The sequence below is a fragment of the Cupressus sempervirens genome, chromosome 5, assembly GCF_028749045.1.
Source record: "Cupressus sempervirens isolate cs-2001-9-10 chromosome 5, ASM2874904v1, whole genome shotgun sequence".
Lineage (NCBI taxonomy): Eukaryota > Viridiplantae > Streptophyta > Pinopsida > Cupressales > Cupressaceae > Cupressus > Cupressus sempervirens.
In genome coordinates, this window is record NC_143122.1 from 1043376432 (window position 1) to 1043393887 (window position 17456).

Here is a 17456-nt window from a genome sequence, read left to right on the forward strand (position 1 = left end):
GAGTTGTTATTTTGAGAATCGAGGTTAAGGATGTGAAGAAGACATGTTGGTGATGATGTGGCTAAGTTAACTAATCATAATATTACATGTATGGAAAGATATTCAAGTTGCAATACATAAGATTAATGTTATCACTAGGTGTAACATGTTCTTAATGTGGTCCTATAATGATTAATTGAGAAGGTCTAACAGCTGACTCAGTAATTATTTTATGAACTCAGTATAAAGGAAGGACATTTTCCTTTATCATGTGGGATGGAATTGTATTGATCAAAAGTGATTTTAAGCAATAGAGAAAACATAATACAAATTTGAGCAGATTAGAGCAGAAGTGAAGGGAACTTCATTGTCGAGGTTTTATTGTGTGATCCAAGGTTTGATATTTGGGTCCAAGGTTCATGAACTCTAAAAGGTATGATAGTGATTAATTCAATTGATAGAATAAAAGAAAGAGAAACATAATAGTAAATTGCATATTTGACTAGTGAGCTCTTCTTGTAGTTGAAATTGCCTGTTTGGGCAGTGGGCTCTTCTTGCATATATTGTACTACAACTCCTAATAGGGTTGGTACAACTCCTAACAATGTTGGAATCTCCTAACAGGGATTCAAAGTATCCTAATAGGGACTCATATGTATTAAATGTTGTAATAGAATCCTAATAGGGTCCATCCTCTAACAAGAAATATTTATATTAGTACATCATCTTGTGGGCATTATTCCCACTGGGGTTTTCCCTTTGATCAATGGTTTCCCTAGTTAAAATTTATGGTGTAATTGTCTATGTGCATCTTATTATGGTTGTTGTTTACTTTGGTTGAATGGTTAAGTTTGTTTAAAGAAGATACAAGTTTTAATTGTTGAATAACTGGTTCACCCCCCCTCTTAATTATCTTGGTGGACTATTGTTTCTAACAATTGGTATTATAGCATCAAGTCTTGGAAGATAAAATTTAACAACTTTGGGAGATCCATGACAAGCATGTTTAGGAAATATAGTTCGAAGTTTGATGGAAAAAATTATGATAGCTGGAAGGAAAAGATGAAGATACATCTATTGTGTATGGGTCTAGGATATTGAATCTTGATAAAATCAGAAAAGACAATCATTGTTGAAAAGAATTTAGAAACTTGTATCGAGGAAGAAAGAGATCTGTTTATGTATGACATGAGAGCTAGAGAAGCACTATTGACTACTTCCTAAAATTGAATACAATCAGGTAAAGTCACTTGTTACTTCACATTTCATTTGGAAAGCTTTGAAAACTAGTTTTGAAGGTGATGCACATTCTAAGAAGATGATGAGGTTATATGAAAGATATTGAAGACTTTAACACCACCATTTAAGTCAGCAGTTCAAATGATAAAGTTGTTGATATCTTATACCAAATATTTCACCAAGGAGACATTGCATGGAAGACTTAAAGCAATTGAGAATGAGCTTAGATAGTTCAAAGAACTGACTAGAACCAAAACAACTTTTAGTGCCTTGAATATTTGACCTAGTTTATCAAGGAGCACAAGTGTTAGAGGAGATTTTGCTAGCAACAATAGATCTGATGAGAACAAAAAGATTGAAGAAGGAGTAGCCCTTCTGGTAAGAAAAGAAAAATGTGGTAAGAAAATATTTAAATGTTGGACTTGTGATGAATATGGTCATTATGCATCTAAGTGTCCTAAAAGAGAGAAAACGTATAAAGGAAATTACAAACCTAGAAGAGATAGAGTGTTTGTATGCAAATGAAGAAAATGATTATGATGAACAAGTAGTAAGTGCTACTAATGATGAAATTAGATTTTTAGCAATCAAAAGAAGTCTAGAGAAAGTAGCTTTGGTGTCATAGATTAAAAAAAATCTAATTGGATAATTGAAAGTGTTTGTTCAGATCATATGACTGGTGATATGAACAAGTTTTTTGACTTCAAAAGTCAGGATGGATGCATTGTCAGAGTTTGAAACAATGCAACATGCCAAGCTAAAGGTATTGGACCTATAACTCTTGATGGTAAAACTAATATTGAGGATGTATATTTTGTTGATGGTTTGAAGCACAATCTTTTGAGTACTGGACAACTAGTGGACAAAGGTTATTAGTTGCAGTTCATAGAGAAGACATGCATGATCAGAGATAAAGATGGAAAGGTAATTGGAATAGGAACCAGATCTAGAGGTAATGTATTTTAGTTAAATCTTACTGAAATAACATGTTTGGTTATAAAGGTAGATGATAGTTGGTTATGGCATAAGAGATTTTGTCATATAAACTTTGACAGTATTGTGAAGACTAGTAGTATGTTTACAGTTAGAGATTTTCCTAAGATTGTAAAACCTACTAATACAATTTGCAAGGAGTGTGTTTTGGTAAAGAATAATAGAACTTCTTTTCCCATCAAGAAGTTTACTACTACAACAAAATTGGAGATTGTACACATAGATCTTAGCAGTCCTACAAAGACTAAAGGATTCTATGGTGAAAGGTATTTTATGATTCTAGTTGATGGCTTTTCTAGAATGATGTGGGTTACATTTCTTAAAGAGAAATTTGAGGCATTTGATAAGTTCAAGATATTAAAGAATAGAGTTGAGAATGAATCTAGTATGAAGATTAAATATTTAAGATCAGATAGAGGAGGAGAATTTACTTCAAATGAGTTTAACATGTTTTGTGAAGAAAATAAAATCTTTATTTCTCAGACTAAGTATTTGAAGGATTTAATAAAAAGGTTTGGTTTGGAAGCAAGTAAACCCATTGGAACACCAATGGTAAATAGACACAAGTTATCTAAAAAGAATGAGACACCTACTATTGAGCATAAGAAGTATAGATCTATGATTGGAGGTTTTCAATATCTAACTCACACAAGGCCATATATAGCAAATGTAGTTGGAATTGTTGCAAGATTCCAAGTTGATCCCAAAGAAGCACATTATGTAGCAGTCAAAAGGATATTTAGACATTTAAAAGGAACACTAGAGTTCAAATTGTGGTATGACAGATCTAATGATTTTACTCTAATTCCTTATACTGATGTTAATTGGGCAAGTAGTATGGATGAAAAAAATAGCACCAGTGGTGGAGCCTTCTTTCTTGGAGGAAGATTGGTTTCTTGGCTAAGGAAGAAGTAGGATTGTACATCACAAAGTATAGTAGAAGCATAATATGTTGTAGCACCAAAAAATTGCAATCAAGTTGTTTAGATGAAGCAGACGCTGAAAGATATGAGTATAGAAATCAGTGAACCTGTTGTCATACATTGTAAGCATAGTAAATATTTCTAAGAATCCAGTGTTGCATTCAAAGACCAAGCACATTTCTATTAAGTATCACATGTTGAGAGAGAAAGTTACAGAAAAGGAAATTAGATTGGATTATGTGAGCACTAAAGAGTAGATTGCAAATATATTCACTTATCCTCTTCCAAAAGAGACTTTTGAGTATTTGCAAGGTATGTTGATGTAGGAGCATCCTAGATGTAAGAGCAATCTTACATCACCCAAAAATATTTTCTTTTCAGTCTTTTCTATTTTAATAAGGACTAGTAAATAGGGTGGTTACTATTTATTGGAACTTTCTATTTTTAGAAAGTTTGTCATATGAGCTCAAAATATTCTCATTTTCTACAAGAAGGTTCATTGTCGAGTTGTAAGCCTACCATAAAAATATCATTTCTCAAGCATAAGTATCAGAGAAGTTATTGCATATTTTTGGTGGAAAAATTTGCAGAAAAATATTCAGGTTCACCATTAGAGGGCCTAGAGTACTTGGATGAGGTTCAAAAACTCAACGAAAGGGCACTTGCACCATTCTGAGCCTATAGATCAGGAGCTAGTGTTTTCAAAAAGTGGTTATAATAGCCAATCAGAGCAACATTTTGTGAGTTATGGCATTTCAAAGTTGGGCTGCTCAAAATATCTAAAATTTTTGCCAAAGATGTATTTGGCCAACTCTATATGTATTGTTAGGGTTTGTCAGCCCTAGGTATTAAGTTTCAATGTCTAGAACCTTCCTAGGTGGCATATAACTACATATTTAAGAAAGACTCGAGCATTGTCTAGAATAACTCTAGGTGGTAGTTCATAGCATTGCTTTGCAAATTATTATAATGAAGGCACCCATGTGGGTTAGCATATTATACTTGTGAATTTTGTAATTTTGCATTTGCGATGTAAATAAGAAGTCCATATTTTGTTCTCACATTTGCTATTGTTTATTTGTTTTTTTTATGTGTTTATGATATTAATGGGAGCACTCTTCATCATATGTTAGGGGTTATGCCCCTTCCTACATCAGAATCTAGTGTAACAGAGCACCATTGTTTGTTTGGACTGAATGTTGATGCTTCCTATATGGGGGAGTATCTATGATGGACATAGTTATCTAGGACTCTTTTTGGATGTTGTTTTGAATAGTGTCTTTGGACACTTGACCTAGTAAGAATTAGTTGTTGCAGAGTTTGATGGTTCCTAAAACCTTTGACATTGATGTCAATGGGGGAGAAGTATGACATGAAAAACATCATGGGGGAGAAGATCATGAGGAAGAACATCATGAGAAGAAATCAAAGAAAAGCAAGAAGAAGTACAACATGGAATGAAAATTTGATGGAAAGCACATTGAGGTATATCAATGGGGGAGAATGATTGATGAAGAGGATTTGAAAAGGAAGATTAACAGTCTTGTTGGTATTTTTGGAAGTAAATGTTTTTCATGTATGTTGCCATTAATGTCAAAGGGGGAGATTGTTGAAAGCATGCATGCTGATGATATTCATATGGGGGAGTATTATAGATATGCTACTATGATGATATGTTACATTCATGACTGAGTTTGACATTGATGTCAACATAACAATCTTTTGTGGTATCTAATAGAAGAACAATGGAAAGATCAAGTCGGTACAGACAACTAGTTGAGTATTTTCATTATCCAAAGTTATGAGAGATACTTCTAAGTATCTAGTATATGCAATTAACTTCAAAGAAAGAAACAACAATTCTAGAAGAAGTCATGTAAGTTTTGGAGATGTATGTTTTGAGATAGAGTTTACAGAGGCATGTTCTGGTAAACTTGTTATATCTCTTAGCAGAGTTGTTATTATGAGAATCGAGGTTGAGGATGTGAAGAAGGCATGTTGATGATGAGATGATAGAAAGAGCATAATGCAAAGTTGAGAAGAGTAGAGCGGAAGTGAAGGAAACTTCATTGTTGAGGTTTTATTATGTGATCCAAGGTTTGATATTTGGATCCGAGGTTCATGACTTGGTCTACAAGGTATGATAGTGATTAATTCAATTGATAGGATATAAGAAAGAGAAACATAATAGTAAATTGCATATTTGACTAGTGAGCTCTTCTTGTAGTTAAAATTGCATGTTTGGGCAGTGGGCTCTTCTTGCATACATTGTACTACAACTCCTAATAGGGTTGGCACAACTCCTAACAAGGTTAAAATCTCCTAACAGGGATTCAAAGTTTCCTAATAGGGACTCATATATACTAAATGTTGTAATAGACTCTTAATAGGGTCCATCCTCTAACAAGGAATATTTATATCAGTACATCATCTTGTGGGCATCATTCCCATTGGGCTTTTCCCTCTAATCAAGAGTTTGCCTAGTTAACATATTTGGTGTAATTATCTATGTGGATCTTATTATGGTTACTGTTTACTTTGGTTGACTAGTTAAGTTTTTTTAAAGAAGATACAAGTTTTAATTGTTGGATAACTAATTCACCCCCACCCCCTCTTAGTTATCTTGGTGGACTATTGTTTCTAACAAATCCATATTTCCATTTAGAACATCCCTTAATTTGATTGGTTATATGTATTGCATTGGGATTTGTAATATACCTCCATACGTATCCTCTAGAATCATAAAATAATCATAATTTCAGCCCAAAAATGGTTTATATAGAAGTTTGTGCCATCAAAAATAGCTATGTACAAAATTGTTCACATTGCATCTGAAAGCTTTGATGCTCAACTATCACTACATTCTTAATGTTGTAACACGGCTTCTGAAGGGCTCAACGTGTACTGTTTACTTAGCTTTTGAATTACTTGGCATGTATAATTTGCTCAATTCATGAGTGACTTGGCACATACTATCTACTCAGCATGTATTTTCTGGAAACTAATGCTCAACATGCTTTGATCACTTAGCTCACATTGATTTCTTGACTCACTTTGATCACTTGGCTTGCCCTATAATATTGATAGATAATGACTAAGTATTTTGTCACTTCCTTATCAAAACCAATATAAGATTAACACTTGAAGTGGAGGCAGATCAAAATGTTATTGTACATGATGAGGCATTATTACGTAAGAAAAATGCATGTTATGTTCTACTGGTTAACAAAATAATTGTAATAGTAAAAAAAAGAAAAAGAGTATGCCAATTTAACCAATTTAATTATTATTTCAACAGAGCCCCCCTTAGTGTAACAACCTCATGCTCCTCAAAATAGGAGGAGGCATCATAGTTTGACATTACATGTACCACAAGAGGAGGATAATAAGGAAGATATTGATGCTCCTATTAGCCTTTACCTTAAGAAAGCTAAGAAAAAAAAAGGAGAAATAATTTTAATAAAACGCTCTTTGATAAACTTTTTTGGATAATGAAAGAACATTGTTTTAAGTAATTATTTAGGAATGTTGCATATCCTTAGAAGTTTTATTTTATCATTCAACTTATCCTTTCAATAGAAGTGTTATTTTTTCATTTGACTTATCCTTTCAATTGACCAATCATGAGTCTCATGCTTTAAGATGAGAGTTATGATCATGTACCTATGACACTTGACAATTAAACTTTAAGTGAATTAGTGAACATGCAAGTAGTTGTGTTTCACATTTTCACTACCTTGTACAGGTCACGTTTCATTGCCTTGTATAGGTAACGTTAACTAAAGTGTTAAAGGTGCAAACATTGTAACCCTCATTCAAAAAAACATTGGTGGGTTCATACAAAATGTTGGGTTTAGGTTTATTGTTATATCTTTAGGGGTGGATGGCATAACTCACCTAGAAATTGTGGTTAGAAATCATGTAAGCATTGGCCACACTAATTCCACCAAACATTTAACAGATGCTATGAAACCCTTCCTTGACTTCTTTGTATATTTCTTCAACACCCTACCTCACTCGAACCATCGAATGAGAATTGGAATCCATCATTTGAAATTTCATTTAACCATTAATGAGATTTATTTTGCACAAGTGTATCAAAAACCTCAATTGATAAAAAAATTGTTTCCTTGTTTGATGTTTCATATACCGCTATAGTTACAACGATTAGGCTTCATGAGTTGGGATACACCATAGTGATCACAGTATGGTCAAAAGAGATTTTGGGCATTACCTCACTATAGAATATAGCAAACTCTTCTATTGCTATAAGAGAAGGCCTAAAGTTTACATAGCAATGAGTAATGAGGAAAGTATATCTCAATGAAATATAGCAATCCCTTTTATCTCTATGCGAAGAAATTGCTAAAACAACATAGTGATGAGTGATAAAAGAGGCTTATTGCTATAACATATAGCGATCATTGGAAAATAGAAAACAAATGTAATCATTACAATGATGAGCGATAGAGATGTTGATTGTTATAAGTCATGGCAATGATTATTTTTGGTGATAAAAAAGGAGATATAAAAAATGCATAACAGTTTCATCCATATTTTCATTATGTAATTTGATATATTTATATGCATACCAGTTTTATCCAAACCCTACTTTTACTTCTTTGTATATTTCTTCGACACCTTGCCTCACTCCAACCATCAAATAAGCATTGGAATCCCTCATTCAACATTTCATTTAACCATTAATGAGATTTATTTCACATAGGTGCATCAGAAACCTCAATCAATAGAAATGTTGTTTCTTCGTTTGATGTTTCATATACCACTATAGTTACAAAAATTAGGCTTCATGAGTCAAGATATACTATAGCAATCACAATATGGTTAAAAGAGATTTTGGGTACTATATCACTATAGAATATATCAAACTCTTCTATCGGTATACTGAGAAGGCTTGATCTTGGCATAGCAATGAGTGATGAGCAAACTATATCACTATGACATTTAGTGATCCCTTTTATTGCTATGCAAAGAATCTAAAAAAGGAATATAAGAATGATGGATAAAGGAGGCTTATCTCTCTAACATATAGTGATGATTGGTAAATGGAAAAAAAAATCATTATACCAATGAGTGGTAGAGATATTGTATCGCTATAAGTCATGGCGATGAGTGTTTTTGGTGATAAAAAATGAGGAGATATTGAAAAGACATAACAGTTTCATCCATATTTTTATTATGTAATCTAATACATTTATGTGCATACAATTTCATCTAAACCTTTCCTTGACTTTTGTGTATATTTATTCAATGCCCTGCCTCACTCGAACCATCAAATAAACATTAGAATTTGTCATTCATCATTGTATTTAACCATTAATGAGATTTATTTTGCATAGGTGAATCAGAAACCTCAACCAATAGAAATTTATTTTCTTTGTTCAATGTTTCATATACCACTATAGTTACAGCGATTAGGCTTCATTAGTCAAGATACACTATAGTGATCGCAGTATGGTTACATTTTGGGTACTATATTGCTATAGAATATAATGAACTCTTCTATCACTCTATGGAGAAGGCCTAAAGTTGACATAGAAATGAGCAATAAGGAAAGTATATTTCTATGACATATAGAAATCCCTTTTATCTCTATGTGAAAAAATTTCAAAAATAATATAGCGATGAGTGATAAAGGAGACTTATCGCTATAACATATAACAATCATCAGCAAACAAAAAACAAATATAATAACTACAACAATGAGTGATAGAGATGTTGTATCACTATAATTCATGATGATGAGTGTTTTTGGTAATAAAAATGAGGAGATATAAAAAACACATAACAATTATCCATACTTTCATTATGTAATTTGATACATTTATACAGATAACAGTTTCATCCAAACCTTGCCTTGACTTCTTTATATAGTTCTTCAATGCCCCACCTCACTTGAACCATGAAATAAGCATTGGAATACATCATTTGACATTTTTTTAAACCATTAATGATATTTATTTCACATAGGCGCATTAAAAGCCTCAATCAATAGAAATTTTGTTTCTTTGTTCGATGTTTCATATACCACTATAGTTACAACAAATAGGCTTCATGAGTTAGGATACACTATAGCGATCGCAATATGGTTAAAAGAGATTTTGAATACTATATCACTATAGAATATAGAAAACTCTTCTATCACAATATGGAGAAGGCCTAATCTTGACATAATGATGAGCGATGAAGAAAGTATATCACTATGACATATAGCGATCCCTTTAATCAGTATGCAAAGAAACTACAAAAATAATATAGCAATGAGTGATAAAGGAGGCTTATTACTATGACATATAGTGATCATCGATAAATGAAAAGAAAATATAATCATTATAGTGATAAGTGATAGAGATGTCGTATCACTATAAGTCACAAAGATGAGTATTTTTGGTGATCGAAAAGGAGGAGATATCGAAAATGCATAATAGTTTCATCCATATTTTCATTATGTAATCCAATACATTTATACACATAATTGTATCATCCAAACCCTGCCTTGACTTCTCTATATATTTATTCGACACCCTGACTCACTCAAACCATCAAATAAACATTGGAGTCTATTATTTGACATTTCATTTAACCATTAATGAGATTTATTTTGCATAGGCACATCGAAAATCTCAATCGATAGAAATGTCATTTCTTTGTTTGATGTTTCATATATCACTATAGTTACAATGATTAGGCTCCATGAGTCAAGATACACTTGTTGGAAATATAAGAGGAGTAACTAAGAGGGGAGGGGTGAATTAGTTACCACTAAAATAAATCCCATATCTCTTAGATGTTAGTACAAGACAAGTCTATAAAAACTTAACTCTGTTGATGCTTGACAAACACACAAAAAAATGATGTAACTCAGTAAACACTGAAATAGCTCGGTAAATGCTTAACATGAAAATATTTAAGATAGTATTTGTCATTAATTAACTTAGTTGCAAACACATAAAAGAAATAGCACGAACATACTTGACACCAAGATTTAACATGGAAACCTAATTTGGGAAAAACCACCAATTGCAACTAGTTACTGATTTTCACTCTTTTGAAGTAAGCATTGTTAGGAGCCAATGCTATTAAAGGTTACAAAACACACTATTAGGTGTGACCTTGCGAGAGGATTTAATCATCTTGTTGGGAGTGGCCTTGTTAGAGGTCTTTTGACAATTGAATAGAAATGTCACCTTGTTAGAGGATTTACAAATAGCTATTCAACCAACTCTATTAAGAGATTTAGATCACTACTACAATGGTTAGATAGTAATGATGAGATGACCTGATTTATGATGCAACTAAATTGCTAATTATAGATCTCAATTATAGCTTGTATACTTGATCCTTCTTGATCAAATGTATCTTTTTGGCTCCATAAGGATATTCTGCTTATCCTTCTAATTTTCTTCCTCTTAGCATCATTAAATCTTTAATTATCTTCCTTTCATCCTTTTTTTAATTCTCAACTTGACATTATATTTATATCTTTCATATTTTCAAATCAACTAGAATATAAATTAGAATAATCAATATTCATCTCCTTAGTTAGCTAGAACCAACAAACAATTCAGTTGAACTCAATATGCCAAGACAAGAAAATCCTTCTTAGCTAACCCTGCTTGGTAGACACTAACTCAGAACAATTTTCTTGTGTTAACCAAGTGAACTCGGTCAACACAATAGATTTGCAAAGTTCTTTTGGTAATTGAGTGAGCTCGGTTAACACTGGTTCCATCCAACATTTCCTTCATTAACTGAGTGAGCTCGGTTAACACTCAACTTTTGTAAACTTTTCTTTGACACTTGACTGAACTCAATAGACACTGTCTTTTGAACTAGGAAAACTCTAGAATACTCAACATACACAAAAAATTGTCTTCAATGCCCGAGTGAGCTCAACATACTCTGACTAGTAATGGTATGACATTTTGTGTAACATCAAAGACAATACACAATTAATCAATTGTATTCAACAATCTCCCTCTTTGGCATTGATGGCAATACAATAATTCATAATGCAATGAATTTTTTAGAGTAAGAATAAAGTAAGGACCATATCCTTAGTTTTATTTTGATTCTCATCCATGAGAACTCCCTTTGTTAGTGTGAACTCTTTCTACCTTCAGTTTCTCCCTCTGTTAGAAATTTTTTTTTTTGCAACAACTTCTTTTAATAGGAAACTCTGCCTTTGATATCAGACCAAGTTCATCCTCCCTTTTGACATCTCCTCCTCTTTCTCTTTACAAATTTTTTATGAGATATGAAAATAAGCTTCTCCCTCTTTGACATCTCATGCCAAAGAAAATATTTAATGAGTATCAATGTATCTTAAGTACTGATTCATTTGAAATATGCCCTTGTCAATACTGCACCAACTGATTGATCTTCAACATGTTCTAGTTGATGCATTACTTAACTTCATTTAGTGAGCTTTAGATAGGGGAATGACCCCTAGCTTACCTCTTAGATACAGAAATGCATCCTTAGGTAATGGCTTGGTGAATATATCTGTAATTTTTTCTTTAGTATTTACATTTTCCAATCTGAGTTCTTTATCTTGTACCAATTCTCTCAAAAAATGATATTTTATAGCATTGTATTTTACATTTTGGTATGCATCACTACATTCTTTGATATATTGATTTCACTGGTGTTATTACAGTATATAACCACTGGATCCTTGATCTCTATCTTCATACCTACCAACAATTGTTTGAACCAAACAATATTAGAACAATTAACTATTGTTGCCACATATTTTTCCTCTGTTGTGGACTGAGAAATACAATTCTATTTCATTCTTGTCCAAAACACTAGTCTTTTATCAAGAAAAAATGCTCCACCACTGGTGCTCTTTCTATCATCAATACTTCCTACCCAATCAATGTTTTTAAATACTTTTAAATCCAAATTGCCTCCTATTTTTTACCATAAACCATATTCTTCAGTAACTTTCAGATATCTCATAATTAAGATCTATTAGATTTCCACAATCCATGAGAATGCGATATACTTTCTGGATTTGATTGTGTAGATATTTTTTATCATCAACATTTCAGATCATACTACATGATCCATCATCAGGATGCAAGATAAGAACATACAAATAATTCATAATTCTTTTGATTTCCATCATGTGATTTTCCTTGGGATTTGCTAAGAATCTTGCCACCATAACAACTACTAATGCAATGTTAGGCCTTGTATGCAATACATATTGTAATTTTCCAATCATTGATTTGCATGTGGTCTGATTTACCTCTTTGGAATCATCATTTTTAGAAAGCTTATGTCTAGTAGACACAGGGGTTCCAACTGGTCTTGAATCTTCCATTCCAAATTTCTTTAATATCTCCTTGATATATTTAGATTCAGTAATGTAGATACCATCTTTCTTCTCCTAGATCTACAATCCAACAAAGAATTTTATCTCTCCAAACATAGATATATCAAATTCTTTACTCATTTCTTCTAAAAATCCCTCTTAAAAGTCATCATTTCTTGTGAATAAAGTGTCATCAATGGATATTTCTGCCAACACAATTTTCTTGTCTGGTCCTTCTTTGATATATAGACTACTGTAATCATTTGTTCTTGGAAAGCTAATTTCTACCAAGTAATTTTGAATTCTTTTATACCAAGCTTTGGGAGCTTGCTTGAGACCATATAATGCCTTGTGTAATTTGTAGACCATATCTCTTTTTTTAGGATCTACAAAACCTTCAATTTGTTCTATGTAGACTTCCTCATCAAGAATGCAGATTTTACATCCATTTGATAAACTTTAAAACATCTGTGTACATATGTTAGTAAAGTTCTAACACCTTCTAATCTTGCAATAGGAGCAAAAGTTTCACCATAATCAATACCTTCTTCTTGAGAATAACCTTCACATACTAGCCTTGCTTTGTTTTTGAAAACTTCTCCATCTTCATTTAGCTTATTTCTAAATACCCACTTTGTGCCAATTACATTTTTATCCTTGGGTCTAGGAACAAGAGTCCAAGTTTTGTTCTTCTCTATTTGTTCTATTTCTTCAATCATTGGTTCAATCCAACTTTAATTATCCAATGCATCTTTAACATTTCTAGGTTCAAATTTAGCAAGTAAACATGTACCTTTCAATTTGTTTCTTGTCACTCTTCCATCAAATTTGTCTCTAATGATCTGATTAGGTGCATGATGTCTTTTGACATATCTTGTTAACATAGGTTCTTTGGATTTGGAGTTTGTTTCTTTGATTTCATCATGAACTTCAGTATGAGACTTGGGTCCCACTATTTGTGACTCGGTTCCATCAAACTTGGTTTGCTCTAGTAGTGGCTCGCTAGCTTCTAACTGTAACTTAGGTCCTTCAGATTGTGAGTTAGGTTACATTGTCTACAACTCAATAGCTATTGGAGATTTTGGGGACTTAGGAGGTGAAGCCTCCTGTCTTCTAGATAGATTTGGTAGGGTATCAAGTTCATAGTAAACATATCTTCTATAGTCCTCAAGCTCTTTGTTGATTTCTTCTTCACTCTTTTCTACAAACTCATCAATTCTCACATGTGCACTTTCTATGATTTTATGAGTACACATATTCAAATATTTGTATGTTTTACTTCTACAGGAGTATCCTAGGAATATGTCTTCATTACCTTTGACATCAAATTTACCTTTCCTAGATTCTTTCAAGACATAACATTTGCTGTCAAATACTTTCAAGTAACTTACATTAGGTTTGCAATCATACCATAGTTCATAAGGAGTTTGATTTGGGTTTTTCTTTAGATATACTCTGTTCAAGGTATGCATTGTAGTGCTAACTTTTTCCTTCCAATATTTTATTGCAACAGTCTTTTCTATTGTTAGTGTTCTTACACAATCCATGATGGATTTTTTCCTTCTCTCAGTTATACCATTCTACTAAGGTGTACCAGGGGTTAATACTTGTCTTTTAATTACTTTTTCAATGCAAAATTCATTGAATTCATTGGAAATGAATTCAACACCTCTGTCTAATCTCAAATATTTCAGTTTCTTTCCAGTTTCTTTTTCTACTCTTGCCAGATACCACTTGAATTTTTGAAAAGCTTTAGATTTTTCTTTTAGATACATTACAATCATCATTCTAGAATAGTCATCAACAAAAAGAATGAAAAACTTATCTCCACTATAACTCTCTATTCCAATTGATTCACATAAGTTTGTATAAGCAAGTTCTAAGACTTCTTTAGAATGATAATTCTTGCTTTTAAAACTAGTCTTTCACACCTATATTAGGTTTCCTCAAGCAAGGAATACCTCTTACTCTTTTGTTTTTGCTTATCTTAACCAAGTTATCAAAGTTTACATGATATAATCTTTTGTGCCATAACCATCTTTCCTCTACTTGAGAAATAAAACATAAACTTTTTAGAAATATAGATTCTTTCTCAGTTTGATCTTGGATCACAAAATAGATTCACAAACATTGCATATATCACTTTCACAAGAGTTTGCATATACTTGCTCAACATGACAACTACAAGATAAGACACTTGAATTCACAAGATTTCCTTTGCAAAAATTGCTACTAGGTTGGCTAAGACCACAATATAATTTTCAACTTAGAGGAAACATCTAGGATGTCAGCCCTAATTGGACAGGTAATTATTTTGTAAACAAAATAATCCTTTCCTTCAATTCTGCTGTCTTGCTTCACTTAAAACATGAATATCTTTTTTTTGTTCAGTCTGTACTGACTTCCAAGGTTATACACATCATCATCAACATGCATACAATCTCTATCTAACTTTTCTAGTCATAATATGACATCAACAACAAGTTATAAACAAAATAGTACATTGTTGTATACCAAATTCCATACTTCGACAATTTTCTGATTACCAAAAGCTAAGTATCTTTATTTCCAAAATTTTCTATAAGCATGTACATTATGTTTTTCCATAAATGACAAAAATTACATATCTCCATTAGCCAACTGTCAATAATCTCCCCCTTTGGCATTGATGGCAAAAAAATAGGGAAAATTGGCTAAGTATCAAAAATTTAAAATAAACAAGACATTCACATTTCATTTATTACAATTTGTCCATCTTACATAAGCTCTCACTTACAATATACTTTACAATATTATTTACTCCTCTCTACTTGATTTGTAATTTTTCATTGTATCTCTCCCCCTTTGACATCAATGACAAAGGTCAAAATGTCAAAAACTCTTAAAAAAACTGTCTATCTGCTATAAAAAATGTTGTCCTTCTTCCTTAAGCTGATATAATCTTCATGCAATCATCAAAATGTACCTTAAAACTATCCATACCTTTAGTCCATGTCTCCTTGGTAGATTCAATAGAGATGAGAATTGCACATAAGGCATATGATGAAATCTCAACTGCATTAAGGTCTGAGTACAAAAAGTTAGAATAAGTGTCCTTGGCCTTGACACATTCCTTCAACTATTTCTCAACAAAAGATACTTTCAGAGCAATAAAATATCTAAAATTTGATACTCTCTTCAAAATTTTTTCCTTTCAAAAATCTATTTTCCTAATATCATAGTGAATACTAGCTACTTGTCCTTCAAAATTATCAATCTTACAAGATGGATGTTGTATCTGGCTAGATAGAGCCTCTAGCTCACTCATCTTTCCTCCAATCTGACTGTCAATGTCTTTAGTCAATTTATATGATAGAGTACATTTAATGTACAATATATTCTCATCTTGTTGACACTTTGAAAGTTCCTTGATACAAGTATCAAGACTTATCAAATCATTCTTGATATTTTGACAAAGGGTGCTAAACAAGTTAGCATCATGTGAAATTTGTGCCTTCAATTCTGAACACTCAACAAATTAGTGAATTCCTCATCAAATGACTTTAGTACTTCCTGTGTGCTCTATTCTAGATCTACCTTTGTGTGTTGTACTACCAGAGTACTATATAATCTATCAGAAACATCTATCAAGGTTTTCTACAGGCTCTTCACTGTTCTATTCTTCTAAACGATTTTTGGCAGATATGAGATCAAGTCAGTTTGATCATCATCATCAGTTTCTAGGCTATCAATTGAGAATAGAGTAGATGAACTAGAAGCTTTAGTGTCATCCTCCCTTTACTTCTTTTCTACCTCTTTGACTCTTCTCTCTTCTTCTTCTTTCTTTTCTCCCTTCTTCCTTTCATTTTCTCTCTTCTCTTCCTCTTCCAATCTCTTCTTCTCATCTTCTTCTATTTTCCTTATCATTTCTTCTTCCTGCTACTTTTTTCTTTTCCTCCTCTTCCTTTCTTTTCATCTCATCCTCAAGCAATTTCTACTTGGCCTCTTCTACTTTCTTCTTCTCTTCTTCTAGTAATCTCTTCTCCTCTTCAATTTGTCTTAGTTTTTTTTCAATATCTTAGGTATTGGGTTCACTTTGTTTAGAACCTTCAAATGGATTAGTATGATCAATGTTAATGGTAAAATTGGTCTGATCTATCTACATAGTGTCACCACTCATTGATACTTCTGAGATTTTTGGTGAGGGTGGAGATGTTGCCTTAGATTTTGTCAACATCTGACTTATTGCTACTATAGTCATACTTTTTAATTTGTCTTTCTCACCAACCATAAACAAAAATGGTCTCACTTTATTCCTTAGATAAGGTGCTAAATTATTCAATAATCTCTTAATTTCTTCTTCGTCATTAGTCTTGCAAATAGTTCTTAGCATAGACTTTTGAAGTTCTAAATCTTCTTCTCTTGCTGGTGCCTTCTTCTCAATAAGTTTATCATTGAATTTATGGTTTACTATGCCCTCAATATCCTTCAATTTCAAATTATTAGCTATAATGTATCTCACATTAGAGATATCAATCTAATCTTTCTCAAAGTTGTTATACAAATCATAAAATTTGTTCATTTGAACAAAGTTACCCTAAATAGCAATAGCTGAGTTTATATTTTCTATCTTTGGTATCTAGGGTTGCTGAGATTTTCTTGCTGATTTCTTAAAAGTTGTTATCTTCTCTGCTTTCTTAACTTCTTGTTCTTCTTCTTCATCACTAGACTCAACAATTGTCAACAATGTCTTTTGTCTCTTGCCTAGTCCAGTAGCTTTTTGCTTGACCCTTTTGGTCTTTGTGGTCATCGCTTCCAGCAATCTCTTAGATTTTCTCTTTAGCTCACTAGTTTGCACATCTGATACTGCTACATACGGAATGTTCTATTCTAAAGATGTCTCTGCAACAAATACTAACAAGGGTTGGATATTCAATATACCTTCTTTCATGGTTTTCCTAACTACCTCAAATTCATTCTTAGTCATACCGACCTCTAAC